At 37.0% G+C, this 13,176-nt stretch overlaps 1 protein-coding gene across 2 annotated transcripts in view; it reads right to left on the bottom strand.

Annotated features, from left to right (window-relative positions):
- The window catches only part of LOC131239884 (uncharacterized), a 74,585-nt gene extending 63,234 nt beyond the window's left edge, over positions 1–11,351 (bottom strand). Inside the window, exon 1 of one of the 2 annotated variants that reach the window (XM_058237789.1) lies at positions 11,233–11,351. The gene's annotated coding sequence lies outside the window, so the exon portion shown is untranslated. The remainder of the gene's footprint in view (positions 1–11,232) is intronic. The other variant, XM_058237788.1, reaches the window with a different exon arrangement.
- Between the last annotated feature and the right edge of the window lie 1,825 nt (positions 11,352–13,176).

Here is a 13,176-nt window from a genome sequence, read left to right as displayed (position 1 = left end):
ACCTTAGGATTGGGTGCTTTCAAAATTGTTTAATTATGGGCTTTTATACTTGTTTTTCCTAGAATTCGGCTAACCTAACTTTCGGTCAGCCTAACCTCAAACTTGAAGTGAATAACAACTTTTGTTATAAATTTGGCTAGCCCGAGTTTTGGTTCAACTAGCATGAGCTTGAAATTCGGCCAGCTCGAGAAAGTTCGGGTCAAATTCTAGCTGCTTCAACTTTTGGAATTCGGGGGTCGTAACTTTAAGAAATTCTATAACAAGAAAGCTTCATCGTGGTGTTTTACATGAGGTGGAGCCAGTGGGGTAACACGAGTAGGTGGTGTTAGTGGTACTGCGTTTCTTGGAAGGGTATTGTGAACCTGTTGTTCTAGATCATCCACGGTCTATTAGGTCCTCTGCATGAATGTCTCCATCCGTCCCAGGATGGAATAGAATGGTGTCCATCCTTGGGTATCAGGGGGTGCCTATCCTGGGGATGACCCTTGGAGTGCGGCCTCTGGGTGGGTTATTGATAGAGATGGCGTTGATTCTCCCACAATTGATTCTTAAGGTGTGCCATTCTCAGTTGTGTGTTTTGGGGGTACGGAGTTTGCTCGAGTAACCTTCCTCTTGGGAGCCATACTTCCTGCAGATAGGGTTGTCTAGTTAGAGTGTGCATATTGCCTTAGAAAAATCCCTAGTATGATGAGTATAGGTTCTTTAGGCAGTTATGCACTCCCAAAATTTTCCATACGTCCAATATATTTAAAATTTGGATCCTAAGTCCCTGACTTATTCTTGTCACTCCAAGAAAATTTGCGAGGCAAGATTCCACAATTTGTGATTTGTTTTACCTTTATGGGGTGTATAAAAGCTTGTTGTCTAGTAGTAATTTCTACTGATTTTTATTATTGTTGGATTTTTATGGAATTTTCTACCTACCCAATCGAGATGAAATTTTAAAGAGAGGTTGATGGAGACTAGGTGATCTATTGAAATTTTTTAGAAGTTTTCTGATATGTCTTCTTTTTGCAACTAGTGAAGATTTCCCTATATGTCAAAATTTTGTTGAATTAGTTAAAATTTTGGAAAAATTTAGAAAATTCTCTATTCCCATAAGGGAAACTTGTTCTTCTTGATTGTTACTCTATTTAAGGATGGCTTATAGTTCAAAATAAGTTTATTCAAATTTCTGGGAATTCGTTCCTTAGGGTATCTAGGTTCGTTGTTCTTAAATTCCACGTCAAGTTTGATGGGGACCCTGATAATGGGTTTCTAATTTCTTGTTTTCTTAACTACTTAGGGGGAATTAACTTTATAAGTATCTAATTTTGATTGTGTGATAAAGCTAATGATGGTCCATTCCCTCAGGCCCATTTAATCTCATTCTCATGCTCTGATACCAACTGTGACATCTCAAATTTTCACGGCTAGAGTTCATACTCATGCCTGAGGAAATCAGGCGTTATCTCAAGGTCTTATCTTGATTCTTTCTTCTCATCTAGATCACATCCAGTTACATTCATAAAGTTAATCATCCATAAGAATAAAATTAACTGAAATTATCATACTACAATTAAATAAACTTGTCAAATGCTCTTTTAAAGGGGGGCTTATTTCAATGTATGAGTTACATAGAGGAAGCATAAATACAATAAGTCATAAACTGTTTTTCTATTCTATTCAATAAAATCTTCTATCAGGAATTGGTCTTCTGGGTCCTTAACCTGTACGTCACCTGCATCATCTATACGGTTGGAGAGGGTCAATGCCCTACTCATAGTGATGGTCATCCTTTAAGATTGACAATAATTCAAGAGATTCTTAAAAGCAATGTTAAGGTTCTGATACGTCACGTACTCTACTACTACGAGATGTATTAGTATGCGTAACCAATATATATATATATATATATATATGAATGCATGCCTAACAAAGTATATGCGGCTCATCATACGTAGTAATCATCACATTTTGGAATATAATTCATAGCAAACCCGACTCGACCTGCATCTCATAACTACGGATATTCATCGGTATGTCCAATGCTACCGTGCGTTTACGTGAACACCTCAAGGCGGCACAACACATGAGTCGGATGAATTATGTGACACGATTTATTCATGAAGCGAGTATTTGCGACATCCAATCTCAGAAGTGATGTAACACGCATTGCGAATTATTTACATTGATTTGTGCACTACTACCCAAAAACCCATGAAATTACGCGATGACCAAGAAGGTCTTTACCCAGAGCGCATTATGTCCATGATATAATAATTGAATCACTAGTTATGATACCTTCAATATATCACTTGTATCAAAGAGAATGTAAATTGAATCATGAGAGTTCTGGAATATCAAGACACATGCCCAAGCCTTAATGGTAAACAGTACAAGGCTAGTAAAGTAACCATTCCCTGCTTTCTGGGTTTTAGATTAGGTTTATTGCTTTCATAAGATTTAGGACTAGGATAGTTTGCTTTCAGTTGGTTTAGTCTTCTCGCTAGCCCAACTTCACGTTAAGAACCTTGGAATAGCTTCAATTCTCCTTCTTCAGGTACTACCATTCCATCACTTCTCCTTTCTTTTCTTTGCCTCATGTGCATTGCATACTAATCTCTTTTACATTGAGAACAATGTAGATTTTAGGTTAAGGGTGTGGATTAGTAAACTAATCAGTGTAATCAGTGAAAATTTCAAATTTTCAAAGTAAAAACCTGTTTAAAAAGTGATAGTTTGTGCATTCTTTAAGAATGTTTTGAGTATGATAAGATGAAGATTAAATTCTGAATTGTTGGAGTTTGATCAACTGAGTAGTCTATCACTTAAAGTTCTTGCACTTAATTTATTAAGAGGAAGTTTGAATACCATGTTGATCTAAATCACAAGACACATTCAATTTGCTTTCTGAGAGCTGTGCTAGAATTACTGATTGTTAGCATGTGAATCACTGATAGATGTTGAGAATTAAGTCTGGAGGATTTTATCCACCTTAAAAGATGAAAAAAACTAGTTAAAAAACAGTGAGATAGACAAAAAGGTCATGTATGATGAAAAGACTGTAAAAGAATGAAAAAGAATAGAAAGTTTGAAAAGAATGAATAAATAAAAAGAGACTATCGATATAAAATAAAAAACTAGAAAAAGAAGGAAAAGGGGATAAGTTCGGAATCAATACTTGATTATTCAATTAATCTTGAGTTGATGAGCATGACTAATATTATGTAATGATAATATATATGAAGTTATACTCTTGAATGAATAATAACGCACCTATTTGATTGATTGCTCACTTGGTTCAACTCTAAATTTTCAAATTTTTACTCTTGCTTCTTTGGACTATACTCATTCATACTCATCTGCACAAAAGATTGTTTTCTGATAGTAGTTTTGAACTTTGAGAATGAAAGATTATTTCACGCATGTTTTGCTCGGGACTAGCAAAATGCTGGTTGGGGAGTGTGTTGAATGTCAAATATTGCATATTTTCTCCTAATTATATCTTGGTTTTAGGAACAACATAATGCTTAATGGTATATTTTATACTTGTTTATGTTGCAATGTGAATCTGAGAGTTTGGATTGAAAAGAATGCTAAAAGCATGGATTTAATGCTCAAGAATCACCAAGGTAAAACATAGATCTTAAGAGGCCACGAATGAAAAATTCACAGCTAAAGATCCAAGAAAACCAAGTATAAAGGATGAAGAAAGGACTTGAAAGAATGCAGAATCCGCAGCAGAAAACAAGACATTTTGGTCCGACCTGAGCCAACTTCGGTCCGACCGAAATCACAGAAAACAGTCCAGCAAGAAAACATGATAATTCGGTTTGACCTGAGCCAACTTCAGTCTAATCGAAGCTTCGGTTGGAGACTTTGGTTGGAGTCAGTCCAACCTAAATTTGACAGATTTTCTATACATGATTTTTTAGCATCAACTTTGGTCCGTCCGAAATTGTGTAGAATTGTCCAACGACAAAGTGAGATTTTCAGTCTTAATTCGGTCCAACCGAAACTAACTTTGGTTCGACCGAAGCATAATACAGGGCATATGCAGAGTGTGTAAATTCAAGACGGTTTTCAAAAATTCCAAGGAGTTGCGTAAGATAGGGCTTCACAAGTATAAATAGGAGTCCTTAGGACATTCCTAGGGATCTTCTAGGGTTTAAGGAGTGGAGCAGAAGGGTGGAGAGCTGCCGCCAAGAGTCTTTCTTCTTCTTCCTTAGTTGTTTTTATGTTTTATTTAAGAGTTCTTAGTTCAATCATATCTATGGTTGGCTAAATCTCTTAGCTAGGGCTAAGAGGTAAAGCTTGTAGTGTGATTGGGATATTTACTTTGCTTTGATTCATGTTTATATTGAACTTCATTGATTTTTAGTTGATTTTAAGGAATATTTTCAATTTTCAATGGTTTATTGTGACTCAAATTACAATAGAGCTGTGATATATAGCTTTGAATATCTTCTTTTCCTATTTAAGATTGTGGGATTGGTAAATCCTGTTGTTTACCATCATCTCTTAGGCATGGTTGGGTGACGAAATCCCTTTCAAATCTCTACAATTCTCCTCCATTGAGGTTAAATTAATGGGAAGTTCAGATATTTAACCATCTCTTTCTCCAACTGGATAAGATAGGACTCTGATTCCAGTTGGATCTCTTGAATCAAGTAAGGTATCATCCTAATAGCTACAAGTGGATCCTTGGCACCCTAGTTCCCACCTTTAAATTCACAAGTTTCAATTACATTATTCAGAATTACTCTCTCTATTATTTAAGATTTAGATTTAGATATTCTTCTAGTTCTAATTCTAGTTATTTTCAGAAATGTATAAGTTTAGTCCCTGTAGATTCGACATCGGTGTCACTGAGATTATTATTACATCACGACCCTACACCTGGGGTTGTGAACAACCTTCAACTGATGTAGATTGGACGACTAAGATGATCACTATCCAATGGTAGATGCTATAGGATCATCAGTTTTCTATGATGTTTTCTATTTTCTTCAGAATTTCTCTTCTGTGCACAGTCCAATTGTGATTGGATCTGTGCCCAGGCGGGGGCTTGTCTTTGTTTGAAATGATTCAGGGTTTGGTTGAATTTGATCCCTCTACAGGGTGTTGATAAAGATGTCGTTGATTATCCTACAATTGCTTCCTGAGGTGTGCCATTCTCAGTTGTGCGTTCTGGGGGTATGAAGTTTGCTCGAGTAGCCTTCCACTTGGGAGCCATACTTCCTGCGAACATGGTTGTCTAGTTAGAGTGTGCCTATTGCTTTGGGAAAATCCCTAGTATGATGAATATAGGTTCTTTAGGCAGTTATGCACTCTGAAAATTTTAATTTCTGATCCATATGTCCAATCTATTTGAAATTTGGATCCTAAATCCCTAACTTATTCTTGATATTCCAGGAAAATTTGCGAGGCAAGATTCTACAATTTAGGGTTTGTTTCACCTTTATGGGGTGTATAAAAGCTTACTGTCCAGCAACAATTTTTACTGATTTTTACTACTGTCGGACTTTTATGGAATTTTCTACCAACCCAATTGAGATGAAATTTTAGAGGGAGGTTGATGGAGACCTAGGTGATCTATTAAAAAATGTTTGAAGTTTTCTGATGTGTCTTCTTTCTGCAACTAGTGGAGATTTCTCAATATGTCAGAAATTTGTTGAATTAGTTAAAAATTTGGAAAAATTTAGAAAATTCTCTATTCCCATAAGGGAAACTGGTTCTTCTTGATTGTTACTCTATTTAAGGATGGCTTATAGTTCAGAATAAGTTTATTCAAAATTTTGGGAATTCATTCATGAGGGTATCTAGGTTCGTAGTTCTTAAATTCCACATCAAGTTTAATGGGGACCCTGAATATTGGTTTCTAATTCCTTGATTTCTTAACTACTCAAGGGGAAATAACTTTAAGTATCTAATTTTGATTGTGTGATAAAGCTAATGATGGTCCATTCCCTTAGGCCTAGTTAATCTTATTCTCATGCTCTGATACTAATTGTAACATCTCGAATTTTCACGGCTAGAGTTCATACTCATGCTCGAGGAAATCGGGTGTTAATAATGAAAGAATTTGGGTGTCTCAAGGTCTTGCCTTGATTCTTTCCTCTCATCTAATCACATCCAGTTACTTTCATAAAGGTAATCATTCATAAGAATCAAATTAAATAAAATTATCATTCCACAATTAAATAAACTTGTCAAATGCTCTCTCAAAGGGGGGCTTATTTCAATGTCTGAGTTGCATAGCGGAAGCATAATTAAAATAAGTCATAAATTATTTTTCTATTCTATTCAGCAAAATCTTCTATCGGGAACTGGTCTTCTGGGTCCTTAACCTGTACGTCACTTGCATCACCTATACGGTTGGAGAGGGTCAATGCCCTACTCATAGTGATGGTCATCCTTTAAGATTAACAATAATTCAAGAGATTCTTAAAAGTAATGTAAAGGTTCTGATACGTTACGTACTCTACTACTATGAGATGTTTTAGTATGCATAACCAATATATATATGAATGCATCCTAGCAAAGTGTGTGCGTCTCATCATACGTAGTGATCATTACATATTGGAATATAATTCATAGCAAACCCGACTCGACCCACATCCCATAACTATGGACATTCGCTGGCATGTCCAACGCTACCGTGCATTTACATGAACACCTCGAGGTAGCACAACACATGAGTTGGATGAATTACATGACACGATTTGTTTATGGAGTGACTATTTGCGACATCCAATCCCAGAAATGATGTGACACGTATTGCGAATTACTTGCATCAATTTATGCACCATTAACCAAAAACCCAAGGAATCACGCGATGACCAAGAGGGTCTCTACCCAGAGCGCATTACGTCCATGGTATAATAATTAAATTACTAGTTGTGATACCTTCAACATATCACTTATATCAGAGAGAATGTAAACTGAATCATAGGAGTTCTGGAATATCAAGACACATGCCTAAGCCTTAAAGGTAAATAGTACAAGGCTAGTAAAGTAAAGAGGAGAATAGTAATGGCTAACTCATAAAGAAGAGAGTGGCAATGGCCAACTCAACAAAGAGGAGATGGCTAACTCAATAAAGAGGAGAGTGGCAATGGCCAACTCAATAATAAAAAGAGTGGCAATTGCTAACTCAATAAAGAGAAGAGTAGCAAGGGCTAACTTAAGAAATTGGTAAAGGCAAGGGCAAGGCTTGTATCCATGGCCTCACGTAAATTCGTAAAAATCGCGCATAATTAAAGTCATATCAAAATTCCCAAAGGATAGATAATTGATGTTGGTAAATTAAACAATTTTAGAAAAGTTCACAGTATCATGAAAGCACATAAAAGGCAAGATAATATCATCTTAAATCAAGTAAGCTTAAAGGAGAAAAACCCTCACCTTTAGTTGTTCGATCGACTATTAGTAAGGTCAAAGGCCTAGGGTAATCTTAAGATCAGAACATGTTCTCTTATCCTGACTCACATGAATCGGATGATCAAGATTAGTGTCCAGTTCACCACTACATTCTAAGCAGGTTTAATGGTTATAGAAGGTGTGATTTATATTCCACCTCTATTGTTGTGAAGGGATAAGAAGAGGTAAGAAGGACAAAAAGAAAAAAGAAAAAAGAAAAGGAGATCAGTTGAACCTAAATTATTCTCAAGAAGTAGTCCAGTAGACTAGTGCATGCCTGTTCGTTCCTTCTTTTCTTCTCTTTCGTCGTCATTATTTTGACAGACAACGCCTGACAACTACTTCTTGTCTTCCTTTCTTTCTATTTATCTCCTTCTTTCTTCTTTCTTCTTGGATGTTTCTTTCTCATCCTTCTTTCCTATTTATATTTGTTTGGTCCCTACGGAAGGAGAGTCATATTTCGACGACTTTTCTCTCCTTGTGCATTCTGTTTACGCAAGGGGTCCCACTGTGGACCTGCGTGTGGACCCCAATCTATGGGGTGGTAATCGTGTTTAGTTTCATCTAATTTTTAGGTGATCTCTTTGGGAGGAGGCCATCCAATGGACATCTCTGATCAATACTAGATGCCTGTCACTAGTTTCGTTGCTCGGCACGTGATCGAGCAGTCGTCCATTGATCAACTGACGGATTGATTCTCATCTTTCTTGATTTAAGGAGGTTTTCCTGAACAGTTAGATGTTGTCTTCTGATGGTATCTAGCCAGTCGGGTTCTTGACCTGATCACATCTCCTTGCGAATAAGATTCTTGAGAGTGCACAACCAGAGTTTTCAAAAGCATGGTTTACGCAAGAGAAAAGGTGGAATGCCTTATTCTACTTCCCTCGCATTCTTTTCGGACATTATGGGTTTGTTCGGACCTTCAACTGATGTAGATTGGATGGCTGAGATGATCTCTGTCCAATGGTGGATGCTACAGGATCGTCGATTTTCTCGGACGTTTTCTATTTTCTTCTGAATTTCTCTTCTGCGCACAGTCTAGTTGTGACTAGTTCTGGGCCCAGGTGGGGACTTGTCTTTGTGTGAAACGACTTGGGGTTGGGTCAGATTTGATCCCTCTACAGGATTGACGGCTTGGATCGTCCTTCTGGATGACGACGATGATCCGTCTTCCATATAATAGACGGTTGTCCGTTGTTGGCAGGCGTAAGAGAATTTCTCTTTGATTTGAATCTCATTGGGTCAACCTCTCTTTGAACGACTTAAGTTTTAGGTGTGGTGCGGGAGTATACATTCTCTGTGTACATGCATCAGATTGTAAGGCCTACAGGGATGTTATGGGAATTCTACTCCGTCCATTCATTTTGTGAGTGCTTAATACGGCCCATCTTAGAGTGTAAGATGGATCTAATTTTGAGGTTGGCCATACTTATGGGTTACTCTTTTAAGTCGAAATTCAGGTTGTTATAGATTTGACACTTATATGTACGAGAAAGTAATATATAATTGGGGATAAATATGTAATATTTAGATCTCAACATATATCGAATATTTCAATCCATCAAGCCATATAGGGTAAACAAGTCCATTCAAGGCCACCACAAATATTTTAATCCATCAAGCCTCATAGGACAACCAAGTCTATTGAAGGACACAATAAATATTTCCATCCATCAAGCCACTTTGGGTGCTAATATCACAAGGATTTAATCAGTTTACATAACTTTCACATGATAAAGTTCACTAGTTCATTGTTGCTTTCGTTGATTCATAGCATTAGGAATCCAAATCACATAAGCAAATCATGAAGGTGGCAATGTGACAATTCATAAAATGGCTATACTGATCACATAAACAATTACAAATAGCCCACAGGTTTCACAATTGGTTTGCAATTGCCATATTTCCACAATTCTAAGCATATTAATAATCTAGCACATGTTGCTCATATAAGGGCATGCTATAATTCATGTTCATGTGAAACATACAAAATAAATGTAATATTCAAGTGATTATAGATGCTTAAGAGAATGTATAAAGTTAAATCGGTATGTGTGAAAATGCCCTTGTTTGTTAATATACGTGAGCGTTGAGTTTGTCAATTAAGTGAGCCCTAAGTTGAAGACATCAAGACCAAGACTCATCAAATATGAAGGCATACGATCATACTTAACAGGTAGACTAAAGCCTCATTAAACCCAAAACAAACCTTGAAAGGTATATGCCCCCATAAGAACCTAACTTACCCTAAAACTATTTCAAAAATCTTCCGGTAAGTTTAAGTGGTTTGCACTTTGAGTATTTGAAGAAGTATGAAACAAATAGGTAAAATATATGCCTTGTTGATTGCATCGAGCTGCAATCGAGGACATTTTTGATGTCATCGAACATTGTTCGATTACATCAAATACATGTCCATATTTCCAACAATAAAATAAAAACATGATGGGAATTGTCAATTGCATTGAATGATGTTCGATGACATCGAAACTTATGCTTCGATGACAACGAACACATTTCGATTACATCGACATTGGGCTTACTTCTTCCAAAAACCAAATATACTATAAGTGCTCCTCGATGTAATCGAGAGTAAGTTATTAATGACATCGAAGGCTGCTCGATTGCATCGAAACTAACTCCAGTTTGTCCAGCAACCTTTCAAGGAAAATCCAATTTTCTTTGAGCGCATCGAAGACCTTTCGATGTCATCGAAATTTAAATCTCGATGAATTGAAGGTCTAATCGATGACATCAAACAAAGGACAAAACTGTTTAACAACCTTTGTATAATTTTTAAAAAGTAATCCTAAGGGCATTGAGACATCCCTCGATGGCATCGAAGTGCACATCGATGACATCGAAAGATGCTTAATGAGATCGGATAGAGTCTGTCCTACACACAATTGAATATCTAGTATAGGAAGTCGATACAATCGAAGATGGTTCGATGACATCGAAATTCAAATTTAGATGGCAACGAATACCCTTCGATGACATCGACAATGTTAGATTTTTGCCTATTTTTTTATCGTTGGGATTTCAACTCTATAAATACACATGGTTTACTTCTTGTAAAATGAGCTAGAATTTAAGAGAGTTTGAGAGAGCTGCTTTAAGAGTTAATATAATCTTCCTCATTCCCTCTTTCTCATTAGAGTTTATCATTCAATCCTTGACATAAGTATTTACTCACATCTTTATTACTTGGATTGAATTATGAACTATAACATTCGATGAGTTTCCAAAAGTACTCATCATAGACAAATCATTGTGTTGGAACTCTTGAATGCATAGCTCATGGGAATCTTCTCTATGTGTTTAAATCATATAATTTAAATAGAGAAGAACAACCAAACCCTAAGCCTCACAACCTCGAAGCACTGATTGAAGCATCAGAAGTGGTTGGGTTCAAGGGAGCTGACGATTCTTCATCAATATTGAAGATCATCTTCACATTGTGCGAGAAAGGGACTCACTCACTTATCTATAAGTATAATGAGTCTATTGAGTCTGAAGCCCTTTCCTTGTGTAGGATTGGGATTTTCTATGATCAATAAAGTTAACTTTCAATGAGGGATTCAACACTTGTTAGCCCCAATTAGGTCAATTCCCAACTCAACCCATCTCTACTCGAAACCCAAGGCGACTTGATTGACAACCGTGGCTCTCGCATGCGACTGGGCTGCTCAGGAAGCTAGTCAGGACACCAATTCCTAACATATGCAATGATTTGATTTGATAAGAACTTACATAGTAACATGCAAGCACAAGATAGGGGCATGTAATATGCATGCACAACTGAAAATGACATGTAAGATGACTTACCCAACCCAAACTCGGTGAAGAGTGGTCGAGACAACTCAGTGAGGATGCATGTGGCTGTTGGGCTTTGCTAGTAGCCCGTAACTACGGGTTCCTTCACCCTTTTGGCCTATGATGAAATCCATTCTTGAGTAGCGACGCTTCGGAGTGGTAAGATCCTCTCCTGGCTCTCAAAATTTCCTCTCTCTCTCTCTCACTCTTTCTCCCCATCAGGTGCTGAAAGGGTCATTTGAACGAAAGAAAATGAAAGAAAAGTATTATAATGCTAGTTTCTCGATTGGTGGTTTGTGGGAGCACAAACCTCAGGTTCCTGTCAGTCAAACCGATGGTGGCTATTGGTTGAACCGATAGTTCTGTCGGTAGAACCGACAAAACGCGATCTCCACTAGATGTTTTGTTATACTCAGTTGGTTGAACCGATAAAGTACTACTTACCTTATAATCAGTTGTTCTCACTACATTATGGTCTCGATGGTTGGTGTGATTCTACCGGTTAATATTATGCTAAATAATCAATTTGGTGAGTTCGATCGAGGGTCTTTATCTAACCAAACAATAGGGACTCGATAGAAGGTGGATATGAGGGTCCAGGGCCCACAATTGGTTCATATAGAAAATTTATTGAATTTTGGATATTCGGAAATACAATTTCGTCTAAAATATTGAATCTTTTCAGGTTCAAGCATACATGTGCACGTGTGATCACTGACTAAATCGAAAAAGTTAACAGTGAAACCTGAGGGCATCTAACTCTTGAGTATTAAAGGGCCAGAGTGTCACAAATTTCCCTTCATTTAGGTCTTCTTGACATTATCAGCTAGATGGATGGGAAATAAAAATTACAAAAAACTTCACGATAGCCCTTTGAAGATTTTAATGGTGATGTGCTCAACCCCTACCTAAGATTTTGATATGCTTACTTTTTGGGACCATATCCTAAAATAGGTTGGAAAAAGGGATGGACTTCGTGGATATACAACACATCATCAAGGTGTGCCCCACAGTAAGGGTAACACATAATTCTGGGATAGTGGGGTGGGGTGGTGGATGATCCTAGGTGGAATGTGCGCTCCACAGTCTTGTGCATATATCATCAAAACTATTCATCAAATGCGCCCCACCAGGATGAAGGGACACACTGAAAGTTAGTCCATTACCAAACTTAGCTGGGCCACAACAAGTGAATAAATAGTTTTTAAGTGTGATTGCACATTGCTTCCTGGGTGAGTCCCACCTCTACCAAGATCTAGACCCTTCATTGAATGAGCCCAGTTAGAGATGCCTAGCTTAATTTTCCATGTAAGGCCTATTTGGATACCACCGAATAAGTTAATTTTTCTACTTATAGCACTATATAAGCAACTTATTTCAAATAAATAAGTTTGGTATATGATTAGTTATAAGTAAATTTTTACTTAAATTTACTTGATTACATTACTTATATATACATATATACATATATATATATATAGTTTTTTTTTACATTTCATAAGTTGCTAAAGAGAGACATTAGGAGAGACCAAAGAGAGAGAAGTTTATAAGCATGTTGTTTTCCAAACATATTTATTTAATAAGTAGATACTAATATAAGCTACTTGAGTATCTTATTTCCATGTAGTGATCTCATTTATTAATGCCTGCTAATGAACGGATAAAAGAAAAACAAAGCGGTCATCCAAATTTAGTGGCCCACAATCATCCGATCATTTGTAATAATTTCTACGACATAAAGATTCTTAAGACGTCTCATCTATATGGTGGGTGGGCCTCATTGGCTCAACAGACCGGATCACGCTAATGCTTTCTGGTGAGCTAGTCGCTTACATGTGATTTGACACTCATGCAAGAAATTGACTACTCGCACCGAATGGATTCGAGATCCGCTTCCTTTCTTAGAGTTGTTGCGAGCCCGTGCAACTGAAAACTCATTGTCTGACTGGAATGCGG

Source organism: Magnolia sinica, chromosome 3, assembly GCF_029962835.1.
Source record: "Magnolia sinica isolate HGM2019 chromosome 3, MsV1, whole genome shotgun sequence".
Classification (NCBI taxonomy): Eukaryota; Viridiplantae; Streptophyta; class Magnoliopsida; order Magnoliales; family Magnoliaceae; genus Magnolia; species Magnolia sinica.
Note: the sequence above shows the minus strand (reverse complement) of the source record. Positions and strands in the feature narration are given on the sequence as shown.